At 40.4% G+C, this 27,044-nt stretch overlaps 1 protein-coding gene across 4 annotated transcripts in view; it reads left to right on the forward strand.

Moving 5' to 3' along the window:
* Nucleotides 1-27,044, forward strand: part of Arhgef28 (Rho guanine nucleotide exchange factor 28) — a 306,403-nt gene that overhangs the window by 88,298 nt on the left and 191,061 nt on the right. The window lies entirely within an intron of this gene.

The following is a 27,044-nucleotide window of genomic DNA, read 5'->3' on the forward strand; positions in this document are numbered from 1 at the left end:
GAGCAGTCGCCTGCTGAGAGGCTGAGCCGCCCCCTCCCCCTGCGCCGGCATAGTAGAGAGAACTGGGACCAAACACAGAGCAGGCCCAGCAGCCTGCTGAGGGGCAGAGCCGCCCCCCACCCCCCTCGCCTGCCAGGTAGGGGAAGGGTGACCACCGACAGAAAAGGCCCAGTGGCCCAGGGCGGGACAGAGCTTCCAATCACTCCTGCAAGGTAGGCGGGCCTGCGACCCACTGGCAGAAGAGGAGCAGTCGCCTGCTGAGAGGCTGAGCCGCCCCCTCCCCCTGCGCCAGCATAGTAGAGGGAACTGGGACCAAAGACAGAGCAGGCCCAGCGGCCTGCTGAGGGGCAGAGCCGCCCCCCACCCCCCTCGCCTGCCAGGTAGGGGAAGGGTGACCACCGACAGAAAAGGCCCAGTGGCCCAGGGCGGGACAGAGCTTCCAATCACTCCTGCAAGGTAGGCGGGCCTGCGACCCACCGGCAGAAGAGGAGCAGCCGCCTGCTGAGAGGCTGAGCCGCCCCCTCCCCCTGCGCCGGCATAGTAGAGGGAACTGGGACCAAACACAGAGCGGGCCCAGCGGCCTGCTGAGGGGCAGAGCCGCCCCCCACCCCCCTCGCCTGCCAGGTAGGGGAAGGGTGACCACAGACAGAAAAGGCCCAGTGGCCCGCGGCGGGACAGAGCTTCCAATCACTCCTGCAAGGTAGGCGGGCCTGCGACCCACCGGCAGAAGAGGAGCAGCCGCCTGCTGAGAGGCTGAGCCGCCCCCTCCCCCTGCGCCGGCATAGTAGAGGGAACTGGGACCAAACACAGAGCGGGCCCAGCGGCCTGCTGAGGGGCAGAGCCGCCCCCCACCCCCCTTGCCTGCCAGGTAGGGGAAGGGTGACCACAGACAGAAAAGGCCCAGTGGCCCGCGGCGGGACAGAGCTTCCAATCACTCCTGCAAGGTAGGCGGGCCTGCGACCCACCGGCAGAAGAGGAGCAGCCGCCTGCTGAGAGGCTGAGCCGCCCCCTCCCCCTGCGCCGGCATAGTAGAGGGAACTGGGACCAAAGACAGAGCAGGCCCAGCGGCCTGCTGAGGGGCAGAGCCGCCCCCCACCCCCCTCGCCTGCCAGGTAGGGGAAGGGTGACCACCGACAGAAAAGGCCCAGTGGCCCAGGGCGGGACAGAGCTTCCAATCACTCCTGCAAGGTAGGCGGGCCTGCGACCCACCTGCAGAAGAGGAGCAGCGGCCTGCTGAGAGGCAGAGCCGCCCCCTCCCCCCCGCGCCTGCAAGGTAATCGGAACTGAGACCACCATCAGAACAGGTCAGACCTGCAACCGAGAGACAGAACAGGCCCAGTGGCCTGAGGAAGGGTAGAGCCGCCCCCCCCCCACGCCTGCAAAGTAGGCGGACCTGCGACCCACTGGCAGTACAGCCCCAGAGGCCTGCAGAGGGGCAGTGCCGCTGCCTGAGCCTGCAAAGTAGGCAGAACGGCGACCACCGACAGAACAAGCCTAGCGGCCCGCAGAGGGACAGAGCCGCCGCCCGCGCCTGCAAGGACGGCGGACCTGCTACCGACTGGCAGAGCAGGCCCAGCGGCCTGCCGGCGTGGTAGGCACATTGCCCCAATTGGCGGAGGGGCAGAGCCGCCGCCCGTGCCTGCGAGGGAGACTTTGCAACTATACAAGACCAATATAAATATATAGGGGGAAAATTCAATAGCACAACAGTTCCACCAAGAAGAAAGGAACGCGAACAGTATGAAGAGACAAGGAAAGAAAGGACCACAAGCATTGCAGGTCAACTCAACTTTAGAAGAGGTAATAGCTGCAGCTGATGGAATGTCAGATAAAGAATTCAGGATATACATGCTTCAGATGATCTGGAGTCTCAAGGAAGACATCAGACAGCAAAATCAGACAATGAAAGATCACTTCAACAATGAATTACATAAACAAATCCAAGAAGCAAAAGATCAACTATACAGGGAAATAGAGGTTATAAAAAACAAACAAACAGAAATCCTAGAAATGCAGGAAGCAATAAGCCAACTTAAAAACTCAATTGAGAATACTACCAGCAGAGTAGAACACTTAGAAGACAGAACATCAGACAATGAAGACAAAGTATTTCAACTTGAAAAAAACATAGACAGCTCAGCAAGACTGTTAAGAAACCATGAGCAGAACATCCAAGAAATATGGGATAACATCAAGAGACCAAATTTAAGAGTCATTGGGATACAGGAAGGAACAGAGTTTCAAACCAAAGGAATGAGCAATCTATTCAATGAAATAATTCGAGAAAACTTCCCAGACTTGAAGAATGAGACAGAACCCCAAATCCTAGAAGCCTACAGGACGCCGAATGTGCAAAATCATAAGAGACCCACACCTAGACACATTATAATGAAGATGCCCAACATACAGAACAAGGAGAGAATTTTAAAAGCTACAAGAGAAAGGAAGCAGATCACATTTAGGGGTAAGCCAATCAGGATAACAGCTGATCTTTCAACACAGACTCTGAAAGCTAGAAGATCCTGGAATAACATATTTCAAACACTGAAAGAAAATGGGTTCCAACCAAGAATTGTGTTTCCAGCGAAATTAAGCTTCAGGATGGAAGATGAAATTAAAACCTTCCACGATAAACAAAAGTTAAAAGAATTTGCAGCTAGAAAACCATCTCTTCAAAACATCCTTGGCAAAACATTACAGGAAGAGGAAATGGAAAATAACAATGAAAACCAACAGTGGGAGGTAGGACACTAAAGGGGGGAAAATAATCAAAGTGGAAAACAAACCATGTTTAGTAACATAAATAAACAAATATGGCTGGAAGAACAACCCATATCTCAATAATAACCCTAAATGTTAATGGCTTAAACTCACCAATCAAGAGACACAGGCTAGTAGAATGGATCACAAAACAAGACCCAACAATATGCTGCCTACAGGAGACGCATTTGATAGGAAAAGACATACATAGGCTGAAGGTGAAAGGTTGGGAAAAATCATATCACTCATATGGACTTCGGAAACAAGCAGGAGTATCCATACTCATATCAAATAAAATAGATTTTAAGCCAAAGTTAATCAAAAGGGATAAAGAGGGACACTACATACTGCTCAAGGGAACCATACACCAACAAGACATAACAATCATAAATATATATGCCCCAAACAATGGTGCAGCTATGTTCATCAAACAAACTCTTCTCAAGTTCAAGAGTCTAATAGACCACCATACAATAATCATGGGAGACTTCAACACACCTCTCTCACCACTGGACAGATCTTCCAAACAAAAGTTGAATAAGGAAACTATAGAACTCAATAACACAATTAATAACCTAGACTTAATTGACATATATAGAATATACCACCCAACATCAAACAGTTACACTTTTTTCTCAGCAGCACATGGATCCTTCTCAAAAATAGATCATATATTATGTCACAGGGAAACTCTTAGACAATACAAAGGAGTAGAGATAATACCATGCATCCTATCTGATCATAATGGAATGGAACTGAAAATCAACGATAAAAGAAGGAAGGAAAAAGAATATATCACTTGGAGAATGAACAATAGGTTACTGAATGATCAATGGGTTATAGAAGACATCAAGGAGGAAATTAAAAAATTCTTAGAGATTAATGAAAACACAGACACAACATATCGGAATCTATGGGACACATTGAAAGCAGTTCTAAGAGGAAAATTCATTGCTTGGAGTTCATTCCTTAAAAAAAGAAAAAACCAACAAATAAATGATCTCATACTTCATCTCAAAATCCTAGAAAAAGAAGAGCAAAACAACAGCAAAAGAAGTAGAAGGCAAGAAATAATTAAAATCAGAGCTGAAATCAATGAAATCGAAACAAAAGAAACAATTGAAAAAATTGACAAAACTAAAAGTTGGTTCTTTGAAAAAATAAACAAAATCGACAGACCCTTAGCCATGCTAGCGAAGAGAAGAAGAGAGAGAACTCAAATCACTAACATACGGGATGAAAGAGGCAATATCACAACAGACACTTCAGAAATACAGAAGATAATCAAAAATTATTTTGAATCCTTATACTCCAATAAATTAGAAGATAGTGAAGGCATAGATAAATTTCTTAAGTCATATGATCTGCCCAGATTGAGTCAGGAGGATATAGACAACCTAAACAGACCAATATCAATTGAGGAAATAGAAGAAACCATCAAAAGACTACCAACTAAGAAAAGCCCAGGACCGGATGGGTATACAGCAGAGTTTTACAAAACCTTTAAAGAGGAACTAATACCAATACTTTTCAAGCTACTTCGGGAAATAGAAAAAGAGGGAGAACTTCCAAATTCATTCTACGAGGCCAACATCACCCTGATACCTAAACCAGACAAAGACACTTCAAAGAAAGAAAACTACAGACCAATATCTCTAATGAACCTAGATGCAAAAATCCTCAATAAAATTCTGGCCACTCGGATACAAAGGCACATCAAAAAAATTGTGCACCATGATCAAGTAGGATTCATCCCTGGGATGCAAGGCTGGTTCAATATAAGGAAATCAATAAATGTTATTCACCACATCAATAGACTTAAAAATAAGAACCATATGATCATCTCGATAGATGCGGAAAAAGCATTCGACAAAGTACAGCATCCCTTTATGTTCAAAACTCTAGAAAAACTAGGGATAACAGGAACATACCTCAATATTGTAAAAGCAATCTATGCTAAGCCTCAGGCTAGCATCATTCTGAATGGAGAAAAATTGAAGGCATTCCCTCTAAAATCTGGAACAAGACAGGGATGCCCTCTCTCACCACTTCTGTTCAACATAGTTCTCGAAACACTGGCCAGAGCAATTAGACAGACGAAAGAAATTAAAGGCATCAAAATAGGAAAAGAAGAACTTAAATTATCACTATTTGCAGATGACATGATTCTATACCTAGCAGACCCAAAAGGGTCTACAAAGAAACTATTAGAGCTAATAAATGAATTCAGCAAAGTGGCAGGATATAAAATCAACACGCATAAATCAAAGGCATTCCTGTATATCAGCGACAAATCCTCTGAAATGGAAATGAGGACAACCACTCCATTCACAATATCTTCAAAAAAAATAAAATACTTAGGAATCAACCTAACAAAAGAGGTGAAAGACTTATACAATGAAAACTACAGAACCCTAAAGAGAGAAATAGAAGAAGATCTTAGAAGATGGAAAAATATACCCTGTTCATGGATAGGCAGAACTAACATCATCAAAATGGCGATATTACCAAAAGTTCTCTATAGGTTTAATGCAATGCCAATCAAAATCCCAACGGCATTTCTTGTAGAAATAGAGAAAGCAATCATGAAATTCATATGGAAAAATAAAAGACCCAGAATAGCAAAAACAATGCTAAGCAGGAAGTGTGAATCAGGCGGTATAGCGATACCAGACTTCAAACTATATTACAGAGCAATAGTAACAAAAACAGCATGGTACTGGTACCAAAACAGGCGGGTGGACCAATGGTACAGAATAGAGGACACAGAAACCAATCCACAAAACTACAACTATCTTATATTTGATAAAGGGTCTAAAAGCATGCAATGGAGGAAGGATAGCATCTTCAACAAATGGTGCTGGGAAAACTGGAAATCCATATGCAACAAAATGAAACTGAATCCCTTTCTCTCGCCATGCACAAAAGTTAATTCAAAATGGATCAAGGAGCTTGATATCAAATCAGAGACGCGCCGTCTGATAGAAGAAAAAGTTGGCTACGATCTACAGTCGGTGGGGTCGGGCTCCAAATTCCTCAATAGGACACCCATAGCACAAAAGTTAATAACTAGAATCAACAAATGGGACTTACTCAAACTAAAAAGTTTTTTCTCAGCAAAAGATACAATAAGAGAGGTAAATAGAGAGCCTACAACCTGGGAACAAATCTTTACTCCTCACACTTCAGATAGAGCCCTAATATCCAGAGTATACAAAGAGCTCAAAAAATTAGACAATAAGAGAACAAACAACCCAATCAACAAATGGGCCAAGGACCTGAACAGACACTTCTCAGAGGAGGACATACAGTCAATCAACAAGTACATGAAAAAATGCTCACCATCTCTAGCAGTCAGAGAAATGCAAATCAAAACCACCCTAAGATACCATCTCACTCCAGTTAGATTGGCAGCCATTATGAAGTCAAACAACAACAAGTGCTGGCGAGGATGTGGGGAAAAGGGTACACTTGTACATTGCTGGTGGGACTGCAAATTGGTGCAGCCAATTTGGAAAGCAGTATGGAGATTTCTTGGAAAGCTGGGAATGGAGCCACCATTTGACCCAGCTATTCCCCTTCTCGGTCTATTCCCTAAAGACCTAAAAAGAGCATGCTACAGGGACACTGCTACATCGATGTTCATAGCAGCACAATTCACAATAGCTAGACTGTGGAACCAACCTAGATGCCCTTCAATGGATGAATGGATAAAAAAAATGTGGCATTTATACACAATGGAGTATTACTCTGCATTAAAAAATGACAAAATCATAGAATTTACAGGGAAATGGATGGCATTAGAGCAGATTATGCTAAGTGAAGCTAGCCAATCCCTAAAAAACAAATGTCAAATGTCTTCTTTGATATAAGGAGAGTAGCTAAGAACAGAGTAGGGTCGAAGAGCATGAGAAGAAGATTAACATTAAACAGGGATGAGAGGTGGGAGGGAAAGGGAGAGAGAAGGGAAAATGCATGGAAATGGAAGGAGACCCTCAGAGGTATACAAAAGTACATACAAGAGGAAGTGAGGGGAAGGGGAAAAATAATACAAGGGGGACAAACGAATGTCAGTAAAGGGGGCAGAGAGAGAAGAGGGGAGGGGAGGGGAGGGGAGGGGAGGGGAGGGGAGGGGAGGGGGGATAGTAGAGGATAGGAAAGACAGCAGAATACAACAGACACTAGTATGGCAATATGTAAATCAATGGATGTGTAACTGATGTGATTCTGCAATCTGTATATGGGGTAAAAATGGGAGCTCATAACCCACTTGAATCAAATTGTGAAATATGATATATCAAGAACTATGTAATGTTTTGAACAGCCAACAATAAAAAAAAAAAAAAAAAAAAAAAAAAAAAAAAAGAAATTGAAGAAGACACAAAAAGGTGGAAAGACACTCCCCAGTTCACAGACTGAAAGAATTACCTGGATGAAAATGTCCATATTACCCAAGGTGAACTACAGACTGATGCAGTCCCTGTCAAAAAGCTGGTGACTTTCTTCACTGAACTAGAAAAAAATAATCCTAAAATTTACAAACACAGAAGTCCCTGAAGAGCAAAAGCAATCCTGAGCAAAAGGAGCCAAGTGGGAGGTATCACAGTCCCTGACTTGCAGACGTACCTCAGAGCCACAGTAAGGAAACAGCATGGTGTTGTCCTGAAAACAGACACACAGACCACGGGACAGACATGAACCCACCCACACGCAGCCAACTGATTCTCAGCAAAGACACCAGAAACAAACCTTGGAGCAAGGAAAGTCTCCTTGATAAATGGTGCTGAGCAAAACTACATATTCATGTGCAGAAGGTTGAAACTCCACCTGTTTCTCAGGGTATCCAAAAATTAACTCCAAATGGATCCAGGACTTTAAAGTAAGACCTGAAACTCCCAGAAGAAAAACAAGGGAAATACTTCAAGACATGGGTACAAGCAGTGATTCTCTGGATAGAACCCCAAAAACACAGTCAACAAAATCAAAAAATGACAGACGGGATGACATCAAACAGAAAAGCTTCTGCACAGCAAAGGAAACAATCCGAAGTGTGAAGACACAACCTGGAGAGCAGGAGGAAATATTTGCCAACTCTTCTCCCATCAGAGGTATATAAAGAATCCAAAAAGCTTAACAACAAAAACCAAGTAAGGCCTGGGGATATAGCATATAGCTCAGCTGGTAGTGTGCTTGCCTCTCATGCACAAAGCCCTGGGTTCGATCCGCAGTTACACACACACACACAAAAACAAACAAACAAGTAAAAAAGATGAGCGAATGATCTGAGTTGACCTTCTCAAAAGAGGAAATACTAATGGCATCATTAGCCATCAGTGAAATGCAAACCAAAACTACAAGGAGATACCATCTCACTCCAGATAGAATACCTGTCATCAAAAACAAAAAATAGGGCTGAGATGGTAACTCAGCGATAGAGCACTTGTCCATCATGTGCAAGGCCCTGGATTCGGTCTCCCAGCACAGCACACATGCGCAAACACACACACACACAAGCATATCCTGTAAACATTCATAGAAAAGGGAACTCATATGCTGTTGGTGGGAATGTAAATTAGTTCAGCTGTAGTTAGAACAGTATGGAGGTTCCTCAAAGAACTAAAACCAGATCTACCTGGCATGGTGTAAATCAGTGGTAAAGTGCACAGCTGGCTTGCACGAGGCTCTGGGTTTGATCACCAACACCAAAATAATTAATTAGCTAAATAATTAAATTTTAAAAAAAAGATATAGCATATGATTCAGCAAACCCACTTCGGGGTATATACTTTTAAAAGTGAAATTAGTGTAGCAAAGAGATACCTGCATGCCCATGTTTATTGCAACAGTGGTCACAATAGTGGAGATAGGGAATCAGCCTAAGTGCCCGCCCATCAGCAGATGAGTGGGTAAGGAAAATGTGGTTAGTATACATAGTGGAGTATTATTCAGTCATAAAGAAGAATGAAATCCAGGCGTTTTCAGCAAAATAAATGAAACCTGGAGGGCATCATGATAAGTGCAATAAACTAGACACAGAGAGATAAGAGCTACCTATTGTAAAGGTCAGCCTGCTAGTAGAAAAGTGGTAGCGAGAGATTGGGAAAAAGTGATTGGATGTGACAGTGTTGTGCATGCTGTTTGCATTTATGGAAATACCACACCGAATCCCATTAATTTGTACAATTAATATATGTAGATAATAATAAAAATTATAATATTACAATGATTAATAAAAAAAAAAAAAAAAAAAAAAAAAAAAAAAAACAGATAACCTCTTTTTTTTCCCCTTTAAGAAATGAATACATTTTGGAGAATTACAGAGAACCTAATTTAATCTGGACATGAGAAGACTTTCTATTTTAGAGAATGATTTTTTTAAAAGGCAGATTTATTAAGGTACAATGTTCACATAATAAAATTCACCCGTTTTAGTGTATAGCTTTCTGGGTTTTGACAAATGCACACAGTGTTATGAGCAGCCCCACAACCTAAATATAGAACATTTCTATCACCCCATCCCACCAAATCTCTCTGCTACCTCTTTGTTGTAGCCAGAGCATCCTCTGACTCTAATCTTGGGCAACCGCTGATCTGTTTTCTTCCCTGTAGTTGTAAAACATTAAAGGTAACTTCTAGGATGTCAGATAAGTGGACTCTTAGTTTATTTAGCCATGCAAGTCTGGTTTTTAACCACTCGGCAAAATCCATCTGAGATTTCATCATTTGTCCTAAGTTTGAGAACTTTGCTCTTTTGTATTGTCAAGTGGCTTTGCATTGTGAAAGGACCACAGTTTTATTCATGAAAGGATGTTTGAGTGCTTCCACATTTGGGGGATTATGAATAGAGCTGCTATAACCCTACACAGGTTTTTGTGGATATAACTTCACACAATACACTATACCTAGATAAATACCTATGAGTGAAGATGCTGAGTCAGAATGGTTGGTATTTCCGTTTTTTTGTGACTTATTTTTTACTTCACCATTATTTTTCTGTACCATTAAATATTATTTATCATGATTCTTAATGACTTTATAATACCCAAGTCTAAATTTAATGATTAGAGTATCATAAACTGTGGCAGACTAATTCAGGAGATATTTTTGTACAGAGGAGCAGTTCCGTGGTTGTAGCTCTTTGCCCTGCCTAATTATATTTGCACAGTATCTATTTTGTGAATTCATTTAGGAGCAGTTAGAGCTATTATGGTCCATTACCTTGTGTGGCTATGCTCTTTACTTTTTATTTATTTGTTTTTGTTTTAGGCACTAGGGTCTGAACCCAGGGGTGCTCTACCACTGAGCCACATCCCCAGACCTTTTAATTTTTTAAATTTTGAAACAGGGTCTCACAAAGTTGCTCTTAGGACCTTCCTAAGTTTCTGAGGCTGGCCTTGTACTTGTGATGCTTCTGCCTCAGCCATCTGGGATTACAGGTATGCACCACTGAACCTGGCTACCCTTTAGTTTTGAGGTTTATAGGTATGAATAGAACATTGGTCCACTGGACACTATTTTTTCCCTTGGATAAACTTAATAACACTTAACAGTTCTTCAAATGGTGACTCTAAAAATATTGTTGCTCTTTACTTTCATTAAAGAATTAATGCTAGTTTTCTGAAGTAAAATTAGAGACTCTCATACTAAATAATCAGCTAATAACAAGATTATTTTTTTCCTATTCTTCTTGCATTATCGATTCAAGTGAATGCAGTAAAGAGAATCTAGAATATGATATGCAGTTAACTAGGAAATAAGGAGTTTTAATGGAAAATTGATTGGCTCCCTAGTAAGCAAATTGGTGAGGTGCAAAAGTATATCAGCATGGTATGTGATCAATTTACCAAGCACAGTATAAGTTGCTAGGAATCAGGCCAGCAAGCGTTCTATGCTAAGCAGTGTTCCAAGGCAACTGTATTTTGGCAGCTTATCCAGTTTCTACAGAAATGAGAGAAGGACGTGTTTTATTTAATCTGTATTTTGGTACCTTTTAAGTGAACAGGCATTTTAAAACACAAGTAATGTTGCCACCAGCCTTTTAAGGTTTTCCTGTGTTCCTGTGACCCAACCATATTTTACCCTCTGTTTTGAGTTGTTTTAAACCAAATACATTAAGTTTCTGTATAGTTCTTTTTGCACAGAGAAATATGGGCCTGAAAATGAAAGCAGAGCTTTTATGCAAGGAGGTCAGTGTTTTCACTCTGAAAAGAAAGTGTGCAAACTAGTCTTCTAGTGATTTTATAAGTGTTCTAAATGATATTTGGCATTCAGTGATTGAAAGCTTTCTAAATTCATTGCTTAGGGGCTGGAGTTGTAGTTCAGTAGTCGAGCACTTGCCTTGCATGTGTGAGGCACTGGGTTCAATTCTCAGTATCACCTATAAATAAATTAAAAAAAAAGGTCCATCAACAACTAAAAAAAATTCCAAAAAAATTTATTGCTTAATTTTTTTTGTAAATATTTTTCCTTCATTAATTATCTGTTCTTATGTCCATTGTCCTGTCATGATCATTACAAAGCCCATTTTAGTATCCATGTGTATTGATAAAACTTGGAAGGAGAAATTTAGGTCAAATATCAGGAAGAACCTTTTTAAAAGCCAGGGCTATGGGAATACCAAGAAAATGAGAAAAATCTCTTTTTGGAAATATATAAAGAAAAACATTTCAAGTGATTGTGGACAGCTTGTCCTCTTGCCCAGAATTAAGGGGAGTGTGTGAAATAATCTTTTGTGATCATTTCACTTTGGCCTTTTGTGATTCTCTGGATATCAGCAATAGAGAAACGCCCTTAATATCCAGTGAGAGGGTTATGGTTTGGTTATGAGATGTTCCCTGAAAATCCCAAGAGTTAGGCAATGCAGGAATGTTCAGAGGTGAAATGACTAGATTATGAGAACTATAACATCATCATCATATTAATACATTTAATGGATTAATAATTTGAATGGACTACTTGGTGGTTTACTACAGGCAGGTGCAGTGTGACTGGAAGAAGTAGGCCATTGGCTGTCACTGGCTCCTTGCTCTCTCTGCTTCCTGGTTACCTTGGGCTAAGCAGTTCTCCTTCACCATGCCCTTCCGCCACGGACCCATAGCCATGGAGTTAGCCAACCAAGGACCTCTGAAACAGAGAGCCCCAAATAAACTTTTCTTCCTGTACATTGTTAGTGTCTGGTATTTTGGCCACAGGAAATAAAAAACTGACTAACATAGTGAGTTTGAATAGTTTTCTTAATGGCATCTTTGTGTAGGAATCCCTCTGACAATAGGAACTGATGGCCATTTACTCTCCAAGGGATGACTGGTGGTGGAGAGAAACCCCTTTACCCTGAAGGAAGGGATTCCATAGTTGGAAAGTTCTAAAATCTGCCTCCAGTAATTCTCTCCACTGGTTCCAGTTTTCCCCTGGGGCATTATGTAACAACTCTACTCTTTCTTGGGCATAATTCTTTGAAAGTCTGAGAACAGATTTTATAGCCTGCCACTAGGGTCTCCTTGTCAGCATAAATAACCTACTTGAGTAGCCTTTCTTCTCAGGGTGTGGTCTTGAGAGCTATGGACTAAGCTGATTTCCCTCAACATCCAGTTCAATCACAGCTCCAAATTGAACAGGAGGCTCTGCATTGCCCTGCAGAGGATAATGCAACCATTCTTTCCCCTGCTCTGGATACTGTCCTGCAGTCTCGGGTCATTTTAGCTCATTTTGGCTAGTTGTGTGGTGCAATGTTGAACCATCCTGAGTTTACTGTATTCGAAATTTATAAGTCCTTTACACATCAGTGTTGTTTATCATCTGATCCACTTCCGTTCTCTATCATGTAGCTGAGTTTTCTTTAACCTGAGTTCAATAACTTTCACTGATAGTTGATGAAACTCATCTTGTTTGTGTTGGCCCTGTTGAGTTCCTTTTGAATCTCAGTTCACCGTAACTGACCCTCCCAACCTTTCTTCTGCCAGGTAAATTTGATAAGGACACCTATGCCTTCATTGAAGCCATTAATAAACATGCACAACAGGACAGGAAGGTTTCTCATTCTTACAATTATTTCTTTGTTTGATCCCAATGTGTAAGGAAATGTTCAGGTTAGTGGCTCCATGGGGCCTCTACCGATCTTGGATCAACTTAACTTTGCAAATCTGAAAATGAAATTTTTCTTTCAAATTGGGTGTGATATATAAATCTTATTGTAAACTGCTTCTTATGTAGATTTTAAATGATGAAATACTGGAATTATAGAGAGTAGTACACAAAATAACAAAGCTCTCCTTGAACTTAACACTAAGTTCAGATGGGTTGAAGGGCTAATATTCAGAGTGCTAAAGAATATTCTCAGCTACGGAGAACTCATGCAGTTTCCAGCACTGAACACATGTACTAGATGGGCTTATGGAAAAGTTTCCCTCTGGGATGAGATCACCTGATGTGTGTGATCTCAAACTTCTGGGTTGACTGGGTGCTTTCAATCATGTTGCTTTCTGTGGCTGCTCTTTCTACCATTTCTCCATGTTCTTAAAGATCAGTTTTGATGTAAGGTACTTGACCAAAGGTGTGTGATCTTGTCCCGAGAAACCAAAGAAGAGTACAGTACTGGGGACTGAAATGCGAGTTTTCATGCGGTGCACTCAAGGCAATGGAAAATAAAGGCAAGCAGAAAACTGGGAAAGGGTAGAAAGCCTTGACCATTAGGAAGGGCCCTGTAAATATCACTGCAACCTAGAGGTCCTTCATAATGGTGCATGATCAGAGCTAAATGGATTAGAGTCACGCACCATTACAATATATGTTGTTCTGTGCATGATGGTGCTGTGTGTAGTGCTAATTTCATTTTCAAGAACCTGTTGTCTAAAGAAGAACTGTTTGCAAATGCTGCATTCAAGACTGCAGCATCCACTCTAGGTGTCTGTCAAACAGACTGACACATTCACTTTTGCTTGCTTTGCTCTTCTTGTTTGTAGGACAATACTGAATAAATATTAAAAAATTCTCATTCTCTAGGTTTTCTATTTCTAAAAGTCATTTAGTCACCATCTGTTTGTTTGTATTCTTCATTCTAGTGTCACATTTTTTGTTGTGTGCTGGAGATTGAACCCAGGGGTACTTAACCAATGAGCCACATCCCCACCCCCCACCCCTTTTTTAAAAAATTGAGACAGGATCTCACTAAGTTGCTGAGGCTGGCTTTGAACTTGTGATCCTTCTGTGTCAGCCTCCCTAGTTGATGGGATTATAGGCATGCACCACGATGCATCACTCTGTATTTCAATACCTGGGATATATTAAATTTCTCAAGTTTATTATGATCACATTTCAGGGAAGCTACTACTTTATGATATTATGAAGATAGATACATTCTTGTCCTTATTAAGCTGTCCAAATTAAAGTAAGTAGCCAATTTCACCCAAATTGTATGGACTATTTTTATTAGTCTTGGAGAGTGGCACTATATGAATTGGGAACTGTCTTCTGGGGGCCTTTGAATACCTATGAACCATCTGCACACTAACAATTGTTTTAATCTTGAAACAGGAGCAAGCAGTAAACACTAGACAGACCTGAATTTGAATCCCAGCTGTGACCTAATTTGATCAGAGTCTCACTTTCCTCATTTATTAAATGGGAATGACAAAACTCACTATGCAGTACTGTGAGGATTAAACATTTCCTAATGGTGGTATGCAATGATATTCATTTAATGATATGATATGTCATGACTCTAATCCTGGTTACAAGTCAGTTTTTTTTTTTTTTAGTTCAAGATAAAATTCAAAACATTAACATGCATGTTATTTACAGCTTATAGTTACATTTACAGCTTATGGTTTATAGCCTATAGTTATGTCTATAAGTGTTAGAAGTGAACTTTAATAAAATCTATTTAATTTACCCTCAAATTCAGAGTTTTTTAAAACAGTAAACTGGGCAGATATATTATATAGGTCTATTACTCACAGAGCAATGATTGGAGTAAAAATGATTATCCTATTAACAAGATGTGCTAGCAAAGCTATGAAAAAGACTGACAGGTTGACAGATGGATAGACAAAGAGAGGGAAAGGGAAGTAGGGATATTTTGCCCACCTGGCTGGATTCCAGTGTTACCCTGTGTCTCTAGGTACTTTTAAGGCCAAATAAGAAAAAATACATCCAAGATTGTCAACTTGATAATGGGTGCATTCTCCCATCCATACAGCTTACCACTGGTCTGCTACCAGGAGGAATTTCTTTAAAGGTTGATGTATTTTAATTGTTTAAAATTTTAGATTTGAAAACAGAAAAAAATGTTCTTGATATTTTTGTGAAAATTAAGTACCTTCTAAAGAATATTTTGCCTTTCTTTTTAAAAACTTTGTGTTGAGTTTTCAAACCATTAAATATCAACCCCTTGAATGTCAGCATACATTGGAACAGTATGTTGTGAACTGGATTATTATTATTTTTTACAGTGATCAGATGAAGGTCTTTAATTTTTCCCTTCTCTGCCTTTAGGCAAATAAAAATCAAAAAACAAAAATGACCTCCTTAAATTTCTTATCCCAAAATGTAGAAAGTTCCTGATGGTCTCTCTGACAAGAAGAAACCATTTTTAGCAACAGTGTGCTCAACAAAATTTAGCATCTTGGGTTTCAACAGGAATGCTTTAATTTCTGTAATTATTGGGACCATGGTTACTTGCCTCAGAGAAGTTATGTGTGCTTTCCTTATGTGGCTAAAAAGGTTTGGAATCACGCAGTTTGGAAGAAGGGTACAACCAGTTAAAAAAACAAATGTGACTCTGTAGCTATCCTGTTCAGAATGAGATAACTGAAGGGTTCCCTGTAATTTAGGGATTTCTTCAATTAGACAGACCTTTAAAAATTCAAATCATCTTATGGGTTGGAGACATGCTTTTTGCTCCACCACCAAAGAGTTTTTTCAGGTCTGGGATGTAGCTCAGTGGCAAAGTGACTGCCTTGCATTTGCAAAGCCCTGGGTTCGACCACCAGTTCCAAAACAAACAAACAAACAAACAAAAAAAGAACCCCACCAAGAATTTTTTTCAGAGAGATAGGGTCTTGTTGTAATATCTAGTGATCGTGTGGTAGAAAGGAAATAACTGGGATCCTGCAACACAGTCATGGGAATATTTGACAGGTTACTGTGTAATAATAGACTCCAGGAGGAGACCCATACTTACCATCTCCAGGTGGTCAGCGAGTTGCTATTTGAATTTGGATAGGGTGGTTATGGAACTTGGTTTCTCTTCCTTAATGATGAGTAAATTATAAGGCTAAATGCTTCTAGAAGACTTTAATCCATTAGTTGTGTTGTGCTTTGGGGTGATTTCAAGAGGCCCAGTAGACAGCCATAATTTAATCCACAGTGCCAGAAATATCCTTTATCATTAATCATGGTAATTTCCTTTATTATGTAAGCAGGTCTTAATCAAGGAGACTGTTTTCTTCCAAGTTCTCTCATTCCTAAATTAAGAGACACTTGTAGAATAACTTCCATCACAGTGTTTGGAATAAAACTGTTGAGACTGAGAGAGGTGTATGTGGGGAGAGGGGAGACGCTTTTGAAAACAAACATATGTGTGGGAAAGCCATTATTCCCAACATGCTCCACCAACTTGCTTAACTCTTCTGGTTTTTTAAAAATTATTTTTTAAAAATTAAGTATATATTCAATTTTGATGAAACTAAGTTTGCGATTTGGTGGCAATCTTAGCTCTTAGATGTTCTCTGGGAATCGCTCACTGTGTGAGAGCCTGTGGCAGAACTTCAGTTAATAACCAAACTGTTCCTTCCTTCTCCGGGACACTAATCTATTAAACATTTCCTAGCCACTCGCTGGCCACCTGAAGGGGAGTGGACCAGATGAGTGCCAGGTGCAGGCCTGGAAAGGTGTGATTGTCACTTGCTTTTCTCTTGTCTGGCATGGAGCAGGGGAACTTGGCAACCAAGTGTTGTAGGTGATAGAGCCACAAGGTGGCCAGAGCCTGGGTCCCTGGAACACTACCTGGAGGAGAGTCACCCGGGCAGCAGTGTCTGCCTGGGGAACTTTTAGGAGCAAGAAATGAGCTTTTAATTATGTTGTGCCAATTGGCTTCTGAGTTTCTCTGTTACAGCAACTGGGTCACCTCCTGCTCTCCTCACTGTCACTTAGTTTAAGGTGCCTGTGTCCGGGCAGCATCTTTTCATTGTTTCCAGTAGACTTGCCTTCTTCACTCATCTGTCCATTTTTGTTTCCTTCCCATGCACTCTGTTCACATTCCTTTCTCTTCCCTCATAATAAATTTGCAAATCTTGCAGTTTGGCTCTCAGTCTCCATACACGGCCTCTGAAAGCTGTCCCTGTCTGGCCCAAGCTCAAATTCCTCCTGGGCATGGGACATTATTCAGTTTTTTTTAAAGATTGTTTTTAAAGCAGTTTTAGTTACATAGCAGAATTAAGCAGAAGGTACACAAGGTTTTCCATCTCCCTGTGCCCCCACACATCTGTAGCCTCCCCTATTATCAACATCCCCACCAGAGTGGTCCACAGGTTGCAACTGATAAAACTACATGGACCTGGGATAATCATCCAAAGTCCAGTGTATATTAGGATTCACTCTTGGTATTGAATGTTCTCTGGGTTTGAACAAACCTGTAACAACAGGTATCTTACCTTATAGTATCACTGCCCTAAAATCCTCTGCACTTCCCCCATTTATGCTCTGCCAGCTGTTAACCCCTGGGAGCTACTAATCTTTTTTTTTTTTTTTTTTACTTTCTCCATATAGAGTTGCCTTTTCTAGAATGCTGTATAGTTGGGTTGTTTAGTATGTAGCCTTTTAAGATTAAAAACATTACAAAGAAGAATGGCAATTATCAAGAATATAAGTAACAATAAATGTTGGCAAGGATGTCGGGGGTGGGGGGAAGATACATTCATACATTGCTGGTGAAACTGCAAATTGGTGCAATCACTCTGGAAAGCAGTATGAAGATTTCTCAGAAAACTTGGAATGGAACCACCATTTGACCCAGTTATCCCACTCCTCAGCATATATGCAAAGACTTAAAATCAGCATACTATAGTGATACCACATCAATGTTCCTATCACAATAGCTAAGCTATGGAACCAACCTAGGTGCCCTTCAAAGATGAATGGGGATAAAGAAAAGGTGGCACATATACACAATGGAATATTACTCAGTCAGAAAGAAAAAAAATAGAATTATGGCATTTGATGGTATATGGATGGAATTGGAGGCTATTATGCTAAGTGAAATAAGCAAATCCCACCAAACCAAAGGCCAGATATTCTCTGATAAGCAGATGCTGACTCTCAATAGCAGGGGTGGGGGTGGGGGGCATTTGTTGAGGAGTCGAAATTCACTGGATTGCACAGGGTGGTACGGGGGAGGGGGGAAGCTAGGGGGAGGGGGATGGTAATGGCAAAGACAGTAGAATGAATCAGACATAACTTTCCTGTGTTCATATATGAATACATGACCAGTGTAACTCCACATCATGTACAACCTCAAGAATGGGAAATTATACTCCATGTATGTTTGATACATCAAAATACATTCTACTGTCATGCATAACTAAAAACAATAATAAAAAAAAACAGTACAAAGGGTTCCTGTGTCTGTCATTGTAAGGTTTATAAGCAATGTTAGATCATATGTTGCATGTTTATAGTTGTCCTTAGGGAAAGCAGAATTTTATTGACCACAGCAGTCTAGGTCAGAGAGGGTGTTTGAAGCTATTTCCATGTTCAAGTTGAAATGTTGCATGACCAAAACTACCATTTGATCACCAGGTGTTGCAGATGGACAGATAAAAGGCAGTGGAGGGGACAATAGCTCTACATAACCATCTGCCTGTCCATCTGTCCATCTGTCTGTGTGTTTTTAAGAAACGGCAGAAAAGCCCCTGAGTTCCAGGCCATCCCTTCCACAGGGTGCTGGAATAATCTCCCACTTGCCTTCAGGCCCTTGTAGCTTCTGTTTTCTCACTGACACAGGGATGCTGGAGCTGCCGCAGTCTGTGATAAACAGAGCTGAATACAGATGTGGTCTCCTGGGTGATAGGTTCATTAGCCTCTTCTCAGCAGAGGGAAAAATCACATCAAGTGTGTCCACAATGTGGTAGAAAATGCTCGGGAAGAATGCCCAGTCATTTCTTGCCTGGATTGGTGCAGGGATCTACAATTTCAACCTTAACCCCATCGTTGCCTAGTCTCAGGAAAACAGCCAGAGTGATCTTTTTAAAGAGAAATCTAGATCTTGTTAACCTTTCTACTCAAAACAATTCAATGGCTTCCTACTATGGAGTCAGTGCCCAAACGCTCCCAATAACCTTGCTTGTCTCTGTCCTTGCCTCATACCTTTTGCCAGTAGTGCTCCAGCTGTTTCCAGCTTTCCTTGCTGTTTCTCACACCCTGCTGATACCTGCTGCCTCAGGCCTTTGCATTGCCAGCCTTCCTGCCTAAAGGGCTCCTTAGCTTCCACCAGGCTCAGTCTCTTACTTATTTAGGTCTCTGTTTAAATGTCACATCATTAGAGGTTTCTCCTTCTGTCCTATCTAAAACAGCTCTCTCCTTACCAACCTTCCTTTTAGGTTAGATCCCTTGTCACTTACAGCTCTTATGAACCCCATACATGTCAAATGCTTAATTACTTATTGATTGCCGTGTCTCCCCTCTAGAATCCTTTCATGAAGTCAGGTGGTTGGTTTTAACCAAGCGCTTAGTAGATGTTCTGTAAGTATCTGTGGATTGAATGAGTAAATGAGGAAAGGGATTTAGTGCTGGTCCTGTCCTCCTGGGAAAATTATTCACCTGTTCGTGTCCTGGGGTTCACAGGGAGTGAATGAAGGAGCACATGGAGACAGTAAAGCACCAAGGAAATGGAAGGTATTTTTATTAACAACATTAACTACACTCTCAGGGTTCTGGGGTTCAGTTCTCTGTGTTCGTGGCTATAGTTGTTGTTCTTATACTGCCAGGCTTTGTGCTGAACTAGAAAGAGGGGGGTGGACCCCAATTTATTTTGGCCAAATGGCACCTCTGGTGATGCCAGCATTCCGCCTCTCTGTATGTAGGTCCTGTTTCTTGCTGGCTTAGAGCCACAAACACTTGGCCTGAGGGGGTGGGGGAGAGGGAGAGTGAATGAGAGTGAGCTAAGAACGGGGCAAGAAAGGACAGGGCTAGAAAAATGAGCTCCGGCATTCTGAAGTCATGGCTCACTCTGCCTAAAGTAGGACAGAGCAAGGAATCTCCAGGTGTGGTCTTCCCTTCTCCCTGTGGGACTGTTTGTGACGTGGAAAAACAGGCTTACCAGAATGAGGGCGTGTGGTTATTGGGTGTTGAGTCCTTTGAAAAAGTACCCCCACACTGATTCATGACAAAGACTCATTTTTTTCTTGTCTTTTTTTTTTTTTAGTACCAGGGATTGAACCCAGGGGCACTTAACCACTAAGCCACACCCCCAGCCCCAGGTCCGTCAACGGACCTTTATTTATTTATTTATATGTGGTGTTGAGGATTGAACCCAGTGCCTCACACACTCCAGACAAGTGCGCTACTGCGGAGCCACAACCTCAGCATCCCCAGCCCTTTTTTATATTTTATGTAGAGACAGGGTCTCACTGAGTTGCTTAGTGCCTTGCTAAGTTGCTGAGGCTGGCTTTGAACTCGCAGTCCTTTTGCCTCAGCCTCCTGAGCTGCTGGGATTACAGGTGTGCACCACTGTGCCCAGCCAAAAAGATACATTTCAAGATGCTTCTTGGGGTTGGGGATGTGGCTCAAGCGGTAGTGCGCTCGCCTGGCATGCATGCAGCCCGGGTTCGATCCTCAGCACCACATACAAACAAAGATGTTATGTCTGCCGAAAAACTAAAAAATAAATATTAAAAAAAAAGATGCTTCTTTTGCCCTTGACTCTTGGTTTGGATTCCATGAAATGGCCTTTATCAGCACCCACATTTAGGTCCTTTTCCTCCCTTGTTGCCCCTCCTGCTTTCTCTAGTATTGTTTCCAGAGTGCAGGGTCTGGTGGGGTGGCTGTTTCTCTTTCCCATAGATCTGCTTATTCTCCGTCCTCCTTGCCCCTTCCCTGTTTCAGTCACCCTCCTCCTCACTGTGTTTCCCAACTCTTTCTCCTGTGGTGTGGTCATCTCTCCTGAGCCCTGGCTGCTGATGGCTTACTTTGCCTCCCACTGAGCCCTCCTCTGTCTCTTCCTCTCCTCTCCTCCTGTGTGCATGTGGAGCTGGGCTCTGGTGCTGGTCCTAGGTGCCCTGCTGCTTCCTGCTTCTCTAGTCTGTCATGTTTTCTATGCTGTGTCTGGGCTGGCTTTTTACTTGATTGTGTTTTGATGTGAGGAAAGGAAGGCAGAGCAGCAGGGCCTGGAAGTGCTCTGTGGTTTAACGCAAGTGATGGGAGCCCTTGATAGAAGCCATAGGATAGTGGAAGGGATGGGAATGGGGGGATGGGGGAACTCTGGAGACAGTTACTGATTCTGATTCTGACTTGCTTCCCAGTTACTGGAGGAGGAATAGGGTTCATCTGGGGGTCAGAGGCTGTGGCTCTTCCTGACTAGTGGCATGGAACTGTGGGGAGGGTCCTAATAGGTAGAGGTGGCAACCTGGGCCCTGCCCCAGTCTGCTGTGTGATGGGCCCCAGACCAAGTCACCTTTTCTTATAAGTGTTCAGTTTGCTTGAAAAATAAGAGTTTTGATTCCAATAAACTGTATATTTTAAAATTTCTGAGTTTATGCTTCCGTTAGTGAAGATTGCTTGATTCTTTCATCTTGCAATGGAATTGCTTGGCAGGATCTTCAGTGTTTTTTTTTTTTTTTAAGAATGGCCTGCTGTGTGTGTGTGTGTGTGTGTGTGTGTGTGTGTGTGCACGCGCGCTTGTGCTTGTGCTCCTGCTCATGATGCATGCATGGTGAGGGCAGAAGAGGTGTTCTGGCACAAGCACTGGTCAGATGAGAGGGGCAAAGGCACTGCTTTCTGCCTGGATACCTTGTAAGAGGGCCTTCCTGCAGAACACAGAGGCTCAATGATCTGTCCTGAATAAGAGTACTAATGGTTACTCCCATTAGTACTTCTTTGCCCAGGACTGATCAATTTGTGGAGAATTAGGGTTCTTTGTGTTCCTACTAGTCTTAGTTTGGGTTTGGCATGTTCTAGGCTGTCAGCTGACCCACACTGACCTTTAGACAACACTTGGTTTGACGTAAATCCCTAGACTTCAGGGATTTACCCAATAGCCATGTGTGGCTATGGTCTGTGAGAGTTCAACCTGAATCTGAAGTGGATGAGTTCTAGTCTTCATTGGGTTGCAGATGTATCTTGTTTGAGATGTGAACTATACAAAGGTGTGGAGATATATTTGTTTAGGCCATTAGTGACTTTTGTCACTGATAGACCTTTGTTATCTCCCAATAGAACAGCAGAGAGCATCCTATCCTCAGAGGGACCTTAGAAACCCCGAACAGGTGATGTGGAAACTTTGATTTTGTAGGAAAAGTTTTTTCCCCAAAATATTATGGGGAATTTTAATATGTAAATTTAAAAAACTTTATGATTATAAAAGTATTATTTAAATTTATTACATTTGTCAATTCAGTGGACTAGTCAATAACTTAGTATGGTAGTTCAAATGCTCTCTGGGGACTTCAAATTTGGTCAAAAGTACATTTAAGTGAATAACAATCTTTTTAGATTTAAAAATAACTCTAAATACATTTTCAAAATGAAATTTAAGTGAAGTGTTTGCGAACTCCCAACATCTTAAGGTGCCTATGAACTCAGTTTGAAAATCACTCATAGAATAAAAATGAACTAACCATCTACCCAAGGAGCTGGAAAAGTAAATTGAAACAAAAGCATAAGGGGGAAATGAAATAAAACCCCTTATCTAGATTGACTCATTTTTAAATAGTGAAGCAATTAATCTAGAATTATATACCAGATAGTATAGATTCTGGATTGTTAAGACTAGACAGATTTTAGCTCCATTCTCTTTTAGAACAAATAAATAAGAAAAAAGAAAGAAAGAAAGAAAAGAAAAAAAAAACAACGATGAGAAACAATGAAACCCCCACTATATCCTGGTAGTGCCTGTTCCCCCAAAGTCAAAGCTTGTCATCCATGGGCTCCTCTGATCCTTAGAAGGCTGTCACAGTGGAGCTGAACTCTGTCCCTTGTCCTTCCCTCCATTGTTCTGTGCTCTCCCCTTGGGGCCTGGAGGACATGTCTACTCCCTTGTCTGCATGACAGACCCTCAGATATTTGCAGTGGGGACTGTTTACCCTCAAGTCTGCTCTTCTTTGGCAAAACAGCTCCAGTTCCTTCAATTGTTCTTCCTTGGACAATGTAGCTTCTGCGTCCCTTTGGCATCTTTGTCTTATTTGTGTGACAGTATTTCATGGCTCAGGTTTGTCTGGCAGAAATAGGGCAGAGCTTACCATACTCATTCCTCATGCAGTTCCTAGATTTCCCTCAGTACAGGGTAATGTGGAATTAGCATTTGGGGGCGGCTATCTCAGTGATGAGTCATGCTAATTGATTATTGACTAAAATCTCAACTTGTGTCCATTTGAGTTGCCTTGTTTTCCCTTCTTCCTTTTTGTAGTTGATTATTTTGGGACCATGTGAATATCAAGCTAGAGAGTGGAGATTATAATTTTTCTTATATTCAACACAGTATACTTCCCACTGTGATCTGCTGCTTAAACTCCCAGATATATGTTTTCAATTTTTAGGAGTTCTATGTTTTCATGGATTCTGTAAGTGATTTGAAAAGAAAGAAAGCTAGGAGTTTTCAAAAGCCTGCCTCTGGTCTTGGGAGGAATCTGGAGTCGTTTACTAACCTCTGTTGTGAATTGTTTTTTTTTTTACTCGATTCGTCTGTGTTACAGAAACAAAGCCTGATTCTAAAGTGGTGAATCATCTTATCCAGTATGAAAGTCAAAAAGACTTTTTGATTTGTACGTTTATATTTTTTGAACTGCTGAGTCTAATTCAGAAGTTTGGATAAGGGATAGTTTTCATAAACATTAACACATATATTTAATTTATGGCAATGGTTCCTTTTTAAAAATATTGTTTTTAGCTGTAGATGGACACATACTTTTATTTTATTTGTTTACTTTTCTGTGGTGCCGTAGATTGAACCCAATGCCTCATGCATGCTAGGCAAGTGGCCTGTCACTGAGCCAAAACCCTGGCCTGGCAATGGTTCCTTTTAATAAGTGATTTTAATTGTCTAATATAGAATCGTTTTTATCTTTCCACACCTTTTGTCTACTTGTTCTACCATGTTAAAAGTCTTCCACTGTAATCATGGTTTTGTCTATTTTTATATTTGTTAAGTACTTTAAGAATTTGAAGCTATGTTATTAGACACAAATAGATTTAAAATATTATGACAACGTGTTCAACTGACTCTCTTTAACTAGTAACATGTCTTACTTCAATATCTACTTTGATATTATACCAAAATTGGTTAGTATCTCATGGTATTTTTTTACTTTTAAGCTTTATGTATTATTTTTAAAATGTGTCTCTTGAAAGCAGCATATAGATATAGTCATTATTTTTGGATTAAAAAATTCATACTGTCAGTCTTGGTGTTCAATTTGAGCAACTGGTCAATTTACATTTAATATATCTGCTGCTGTGTTGGATTCATGTAACTATTTGCTTTATTTGGTACACACTTTTTATGTTGTTTCTCTTGTTTTGTCTTCTTTTTGATTAATCATCTGTTTTCTATTTCATCTTCCCCTCTATTACTTTTAGTTTTATATATTTTTTTTCTGGGGGGGGGGTCCAGGGGGGTTCAGTGTCACTTGGCCACTGAACCACATCCTAGCCCTATTTTGTTTAGAGACAGGATCTCACTGAGTTGCTTAGCACCTCACTGTGGCTGCCCCTGGCTTTGAACTTGCCATCCTCCTGCCTCAGTCTCCAGAGCTGCTGGGATTATAGGCATGTGCCACTGTGCCTGGCTAGTTATATTTTCTTTTACTATTCTTGTAGTTGTTATTTGCAAGTAAAATATTGGATATTTGATACGTTACAATTATAATAAAAGTTATTAGTTTCAACACTTTCCTACACTTTAATTCCATCTACCTTTTACAATATTGTTGTCTAACATTGTAATACAAATAATTTAAACTCCATGACATTGTTTTGCAAAACATTATATTATATATTTTCAAATATATTATTGTGTAAATTATAATTTTATACATTTGATATTAATAATATTTACTCACTTATTACCCATATTATTTATTTATTTATTTATTTTTATGTGGTGCTGAGGATCAAACCCAGGCCCTTGCACAATGTGGGACAAGTGCTCTACCACTGAGCCACAATCCCAGCCCCGCATATTACCCATATTACTGCCCCACATTCCCTCCTGCACATCAATGTTTCTGTTGAGAGTATTTTATTTCTGCTTGATTTATTTCCTTTAGTATTTCTTTATATACTGTTTTACAGGTGATGAGTCCCTGAAGTATTTGCCTTAAAAATTTAAATTCCACCTTCATTTAAAAAGCATATTTTTTAGATGTGGAATTTTAGTGTGTTGATCATTTTTTTCCATTGCTTTGAAGATACTAGTCCATTATCTTCTGTTCTCTAAGTGCTTCTCCTCTTTCTGGAATTTTATTGCTTTTGTCTTCATTGTTTTCATAGAAGTTGGATGCTTTTAAGAACACTTTTGGGGCTGGGGTTGTGGCTCAGCGGTAGAGCACTTGCCTAGCATGTGTGAAGCCCTGGGTTTCATCCTCAGCACCACATAAAAATAAATAAACTAAATAAAGGTATTGTGTCCAACTAAAACTAAAAAATAAATGTTAAAAAAAAGAGAACACTTTTATCTGTTTTTGTTTTTTTTTTTTGTTCCTCAGTTTTTATCAGCAGGAATGCTGGTATACTATGGTCTGGTCATCCTATCTGGAAATGGAAGCCATTTGTACCCCAAACACAATTTCTGAAGAAATGTCTTATAAGTCTTTTAAGCCATTTTAGTTAACCTCATCTTAAAAAATGATATTTGGATATTTCTCCCCAGAATTTAACTAATTAGTATTCACGTGAATTTTATTGGGTGATAAATTTGAGTAATCTTTCTATTTTACACTATGTAAAAGTGAGACTCTTTTAAACCTGCTCTAATTTGGTGGTTCTTAATTTTTTTTTGGATCATATGCTTTTTCTGTACCCTTCTAAGAATTTTTGATTAACAGATTGATTCCCAAATTAATGCCTCTAATGGCCGCATATGTCTTTGGAGGAATTAGGGAACATTTATCCATCTCTCCCACTCCCACACCTACCCATGGCTTTCATGATGTGAACCCTGGTGAATTTCAAGATGGCAAATTCTTTATTAAGTATATAAAACAAATACTGAATTAAATGTAAAAGTGCAGGTGAGTCACTAAACATTCAGTCTTTTACTGTTTGTGCAGTAACCTGATGGGGATAAAAGCTTGTTGGCTTTGCACAGGAAGATAGAGGTTGAATTTCTGGTTTTCCTGCTTACTAGACTTGATGTTTTTAGTGTTCTCTCCTTTAGAAATGAGGATAAAAATATTACCTTCCCAGGTATTATTGTGGAATAAGATGAGAAAATACACAAGGAAGTACTTTATAAATTGTGAAGTCCTATACACATAAAGATAATGTTTGTGTATAGATATGTATATATTTAGATCTGTGTAAATAATCTTTGCATTTCCGTACTTTATTTTAAAGAAAGCCTTTAGTTAAATACAGTGATTTGGAATAAAATACTTTGTGCTCAGAGTACTTTCTTTGACACCACCCACAGACAGTGGGCCGAGAAACTGTGAAGGGAAGAAGCTGAATGGGATGTTGAGCAGAAATCACAAAATGCAACGTTGTCCCCCTGACTCTGGAGTAGTGAGCCAGTAGTGATAGGACTCACTAGTACCTGTACTTGTATTTGCTTTCCTTCATAGGGATACAATAAAAAAAAAATAATGTATTCTTTCCCCCTAAATTTTCAAGGATTTTGTCTGTATAGAATTATTATTATTATTATTAAAAAGTTAGGCTTCAAATATTAAAACAAAGAAATGAATTTGGTAGTTCACTTAGAACACTATCTTTATATTAGAATAATGTTTTTTATGGCATGAATAGTAAATTTTGATTGTTATATTTAACATACCAACTCACATCTATCTTTGTTGCTTCTACTCTCCAAATCATCCCATATAAAGATTGTATATTACACCAGAATACTTTGGAAAACA

The sequence above is a fragment of the Marmota flaviventris genome, chromosome 5 (assembly GCF_047511675.1).
Source record: "Marmota flaviventris isolate mMarFla1 chromosome 5, mMarFla1.hap1, whole genome shotgun sequence".
NCBI classification, from domain to species: Eukaryota; Metazoa; Chordata; class Mammalia; order Rodentia; family Sciuridae; genus Marmota; species Marmota flaviventris.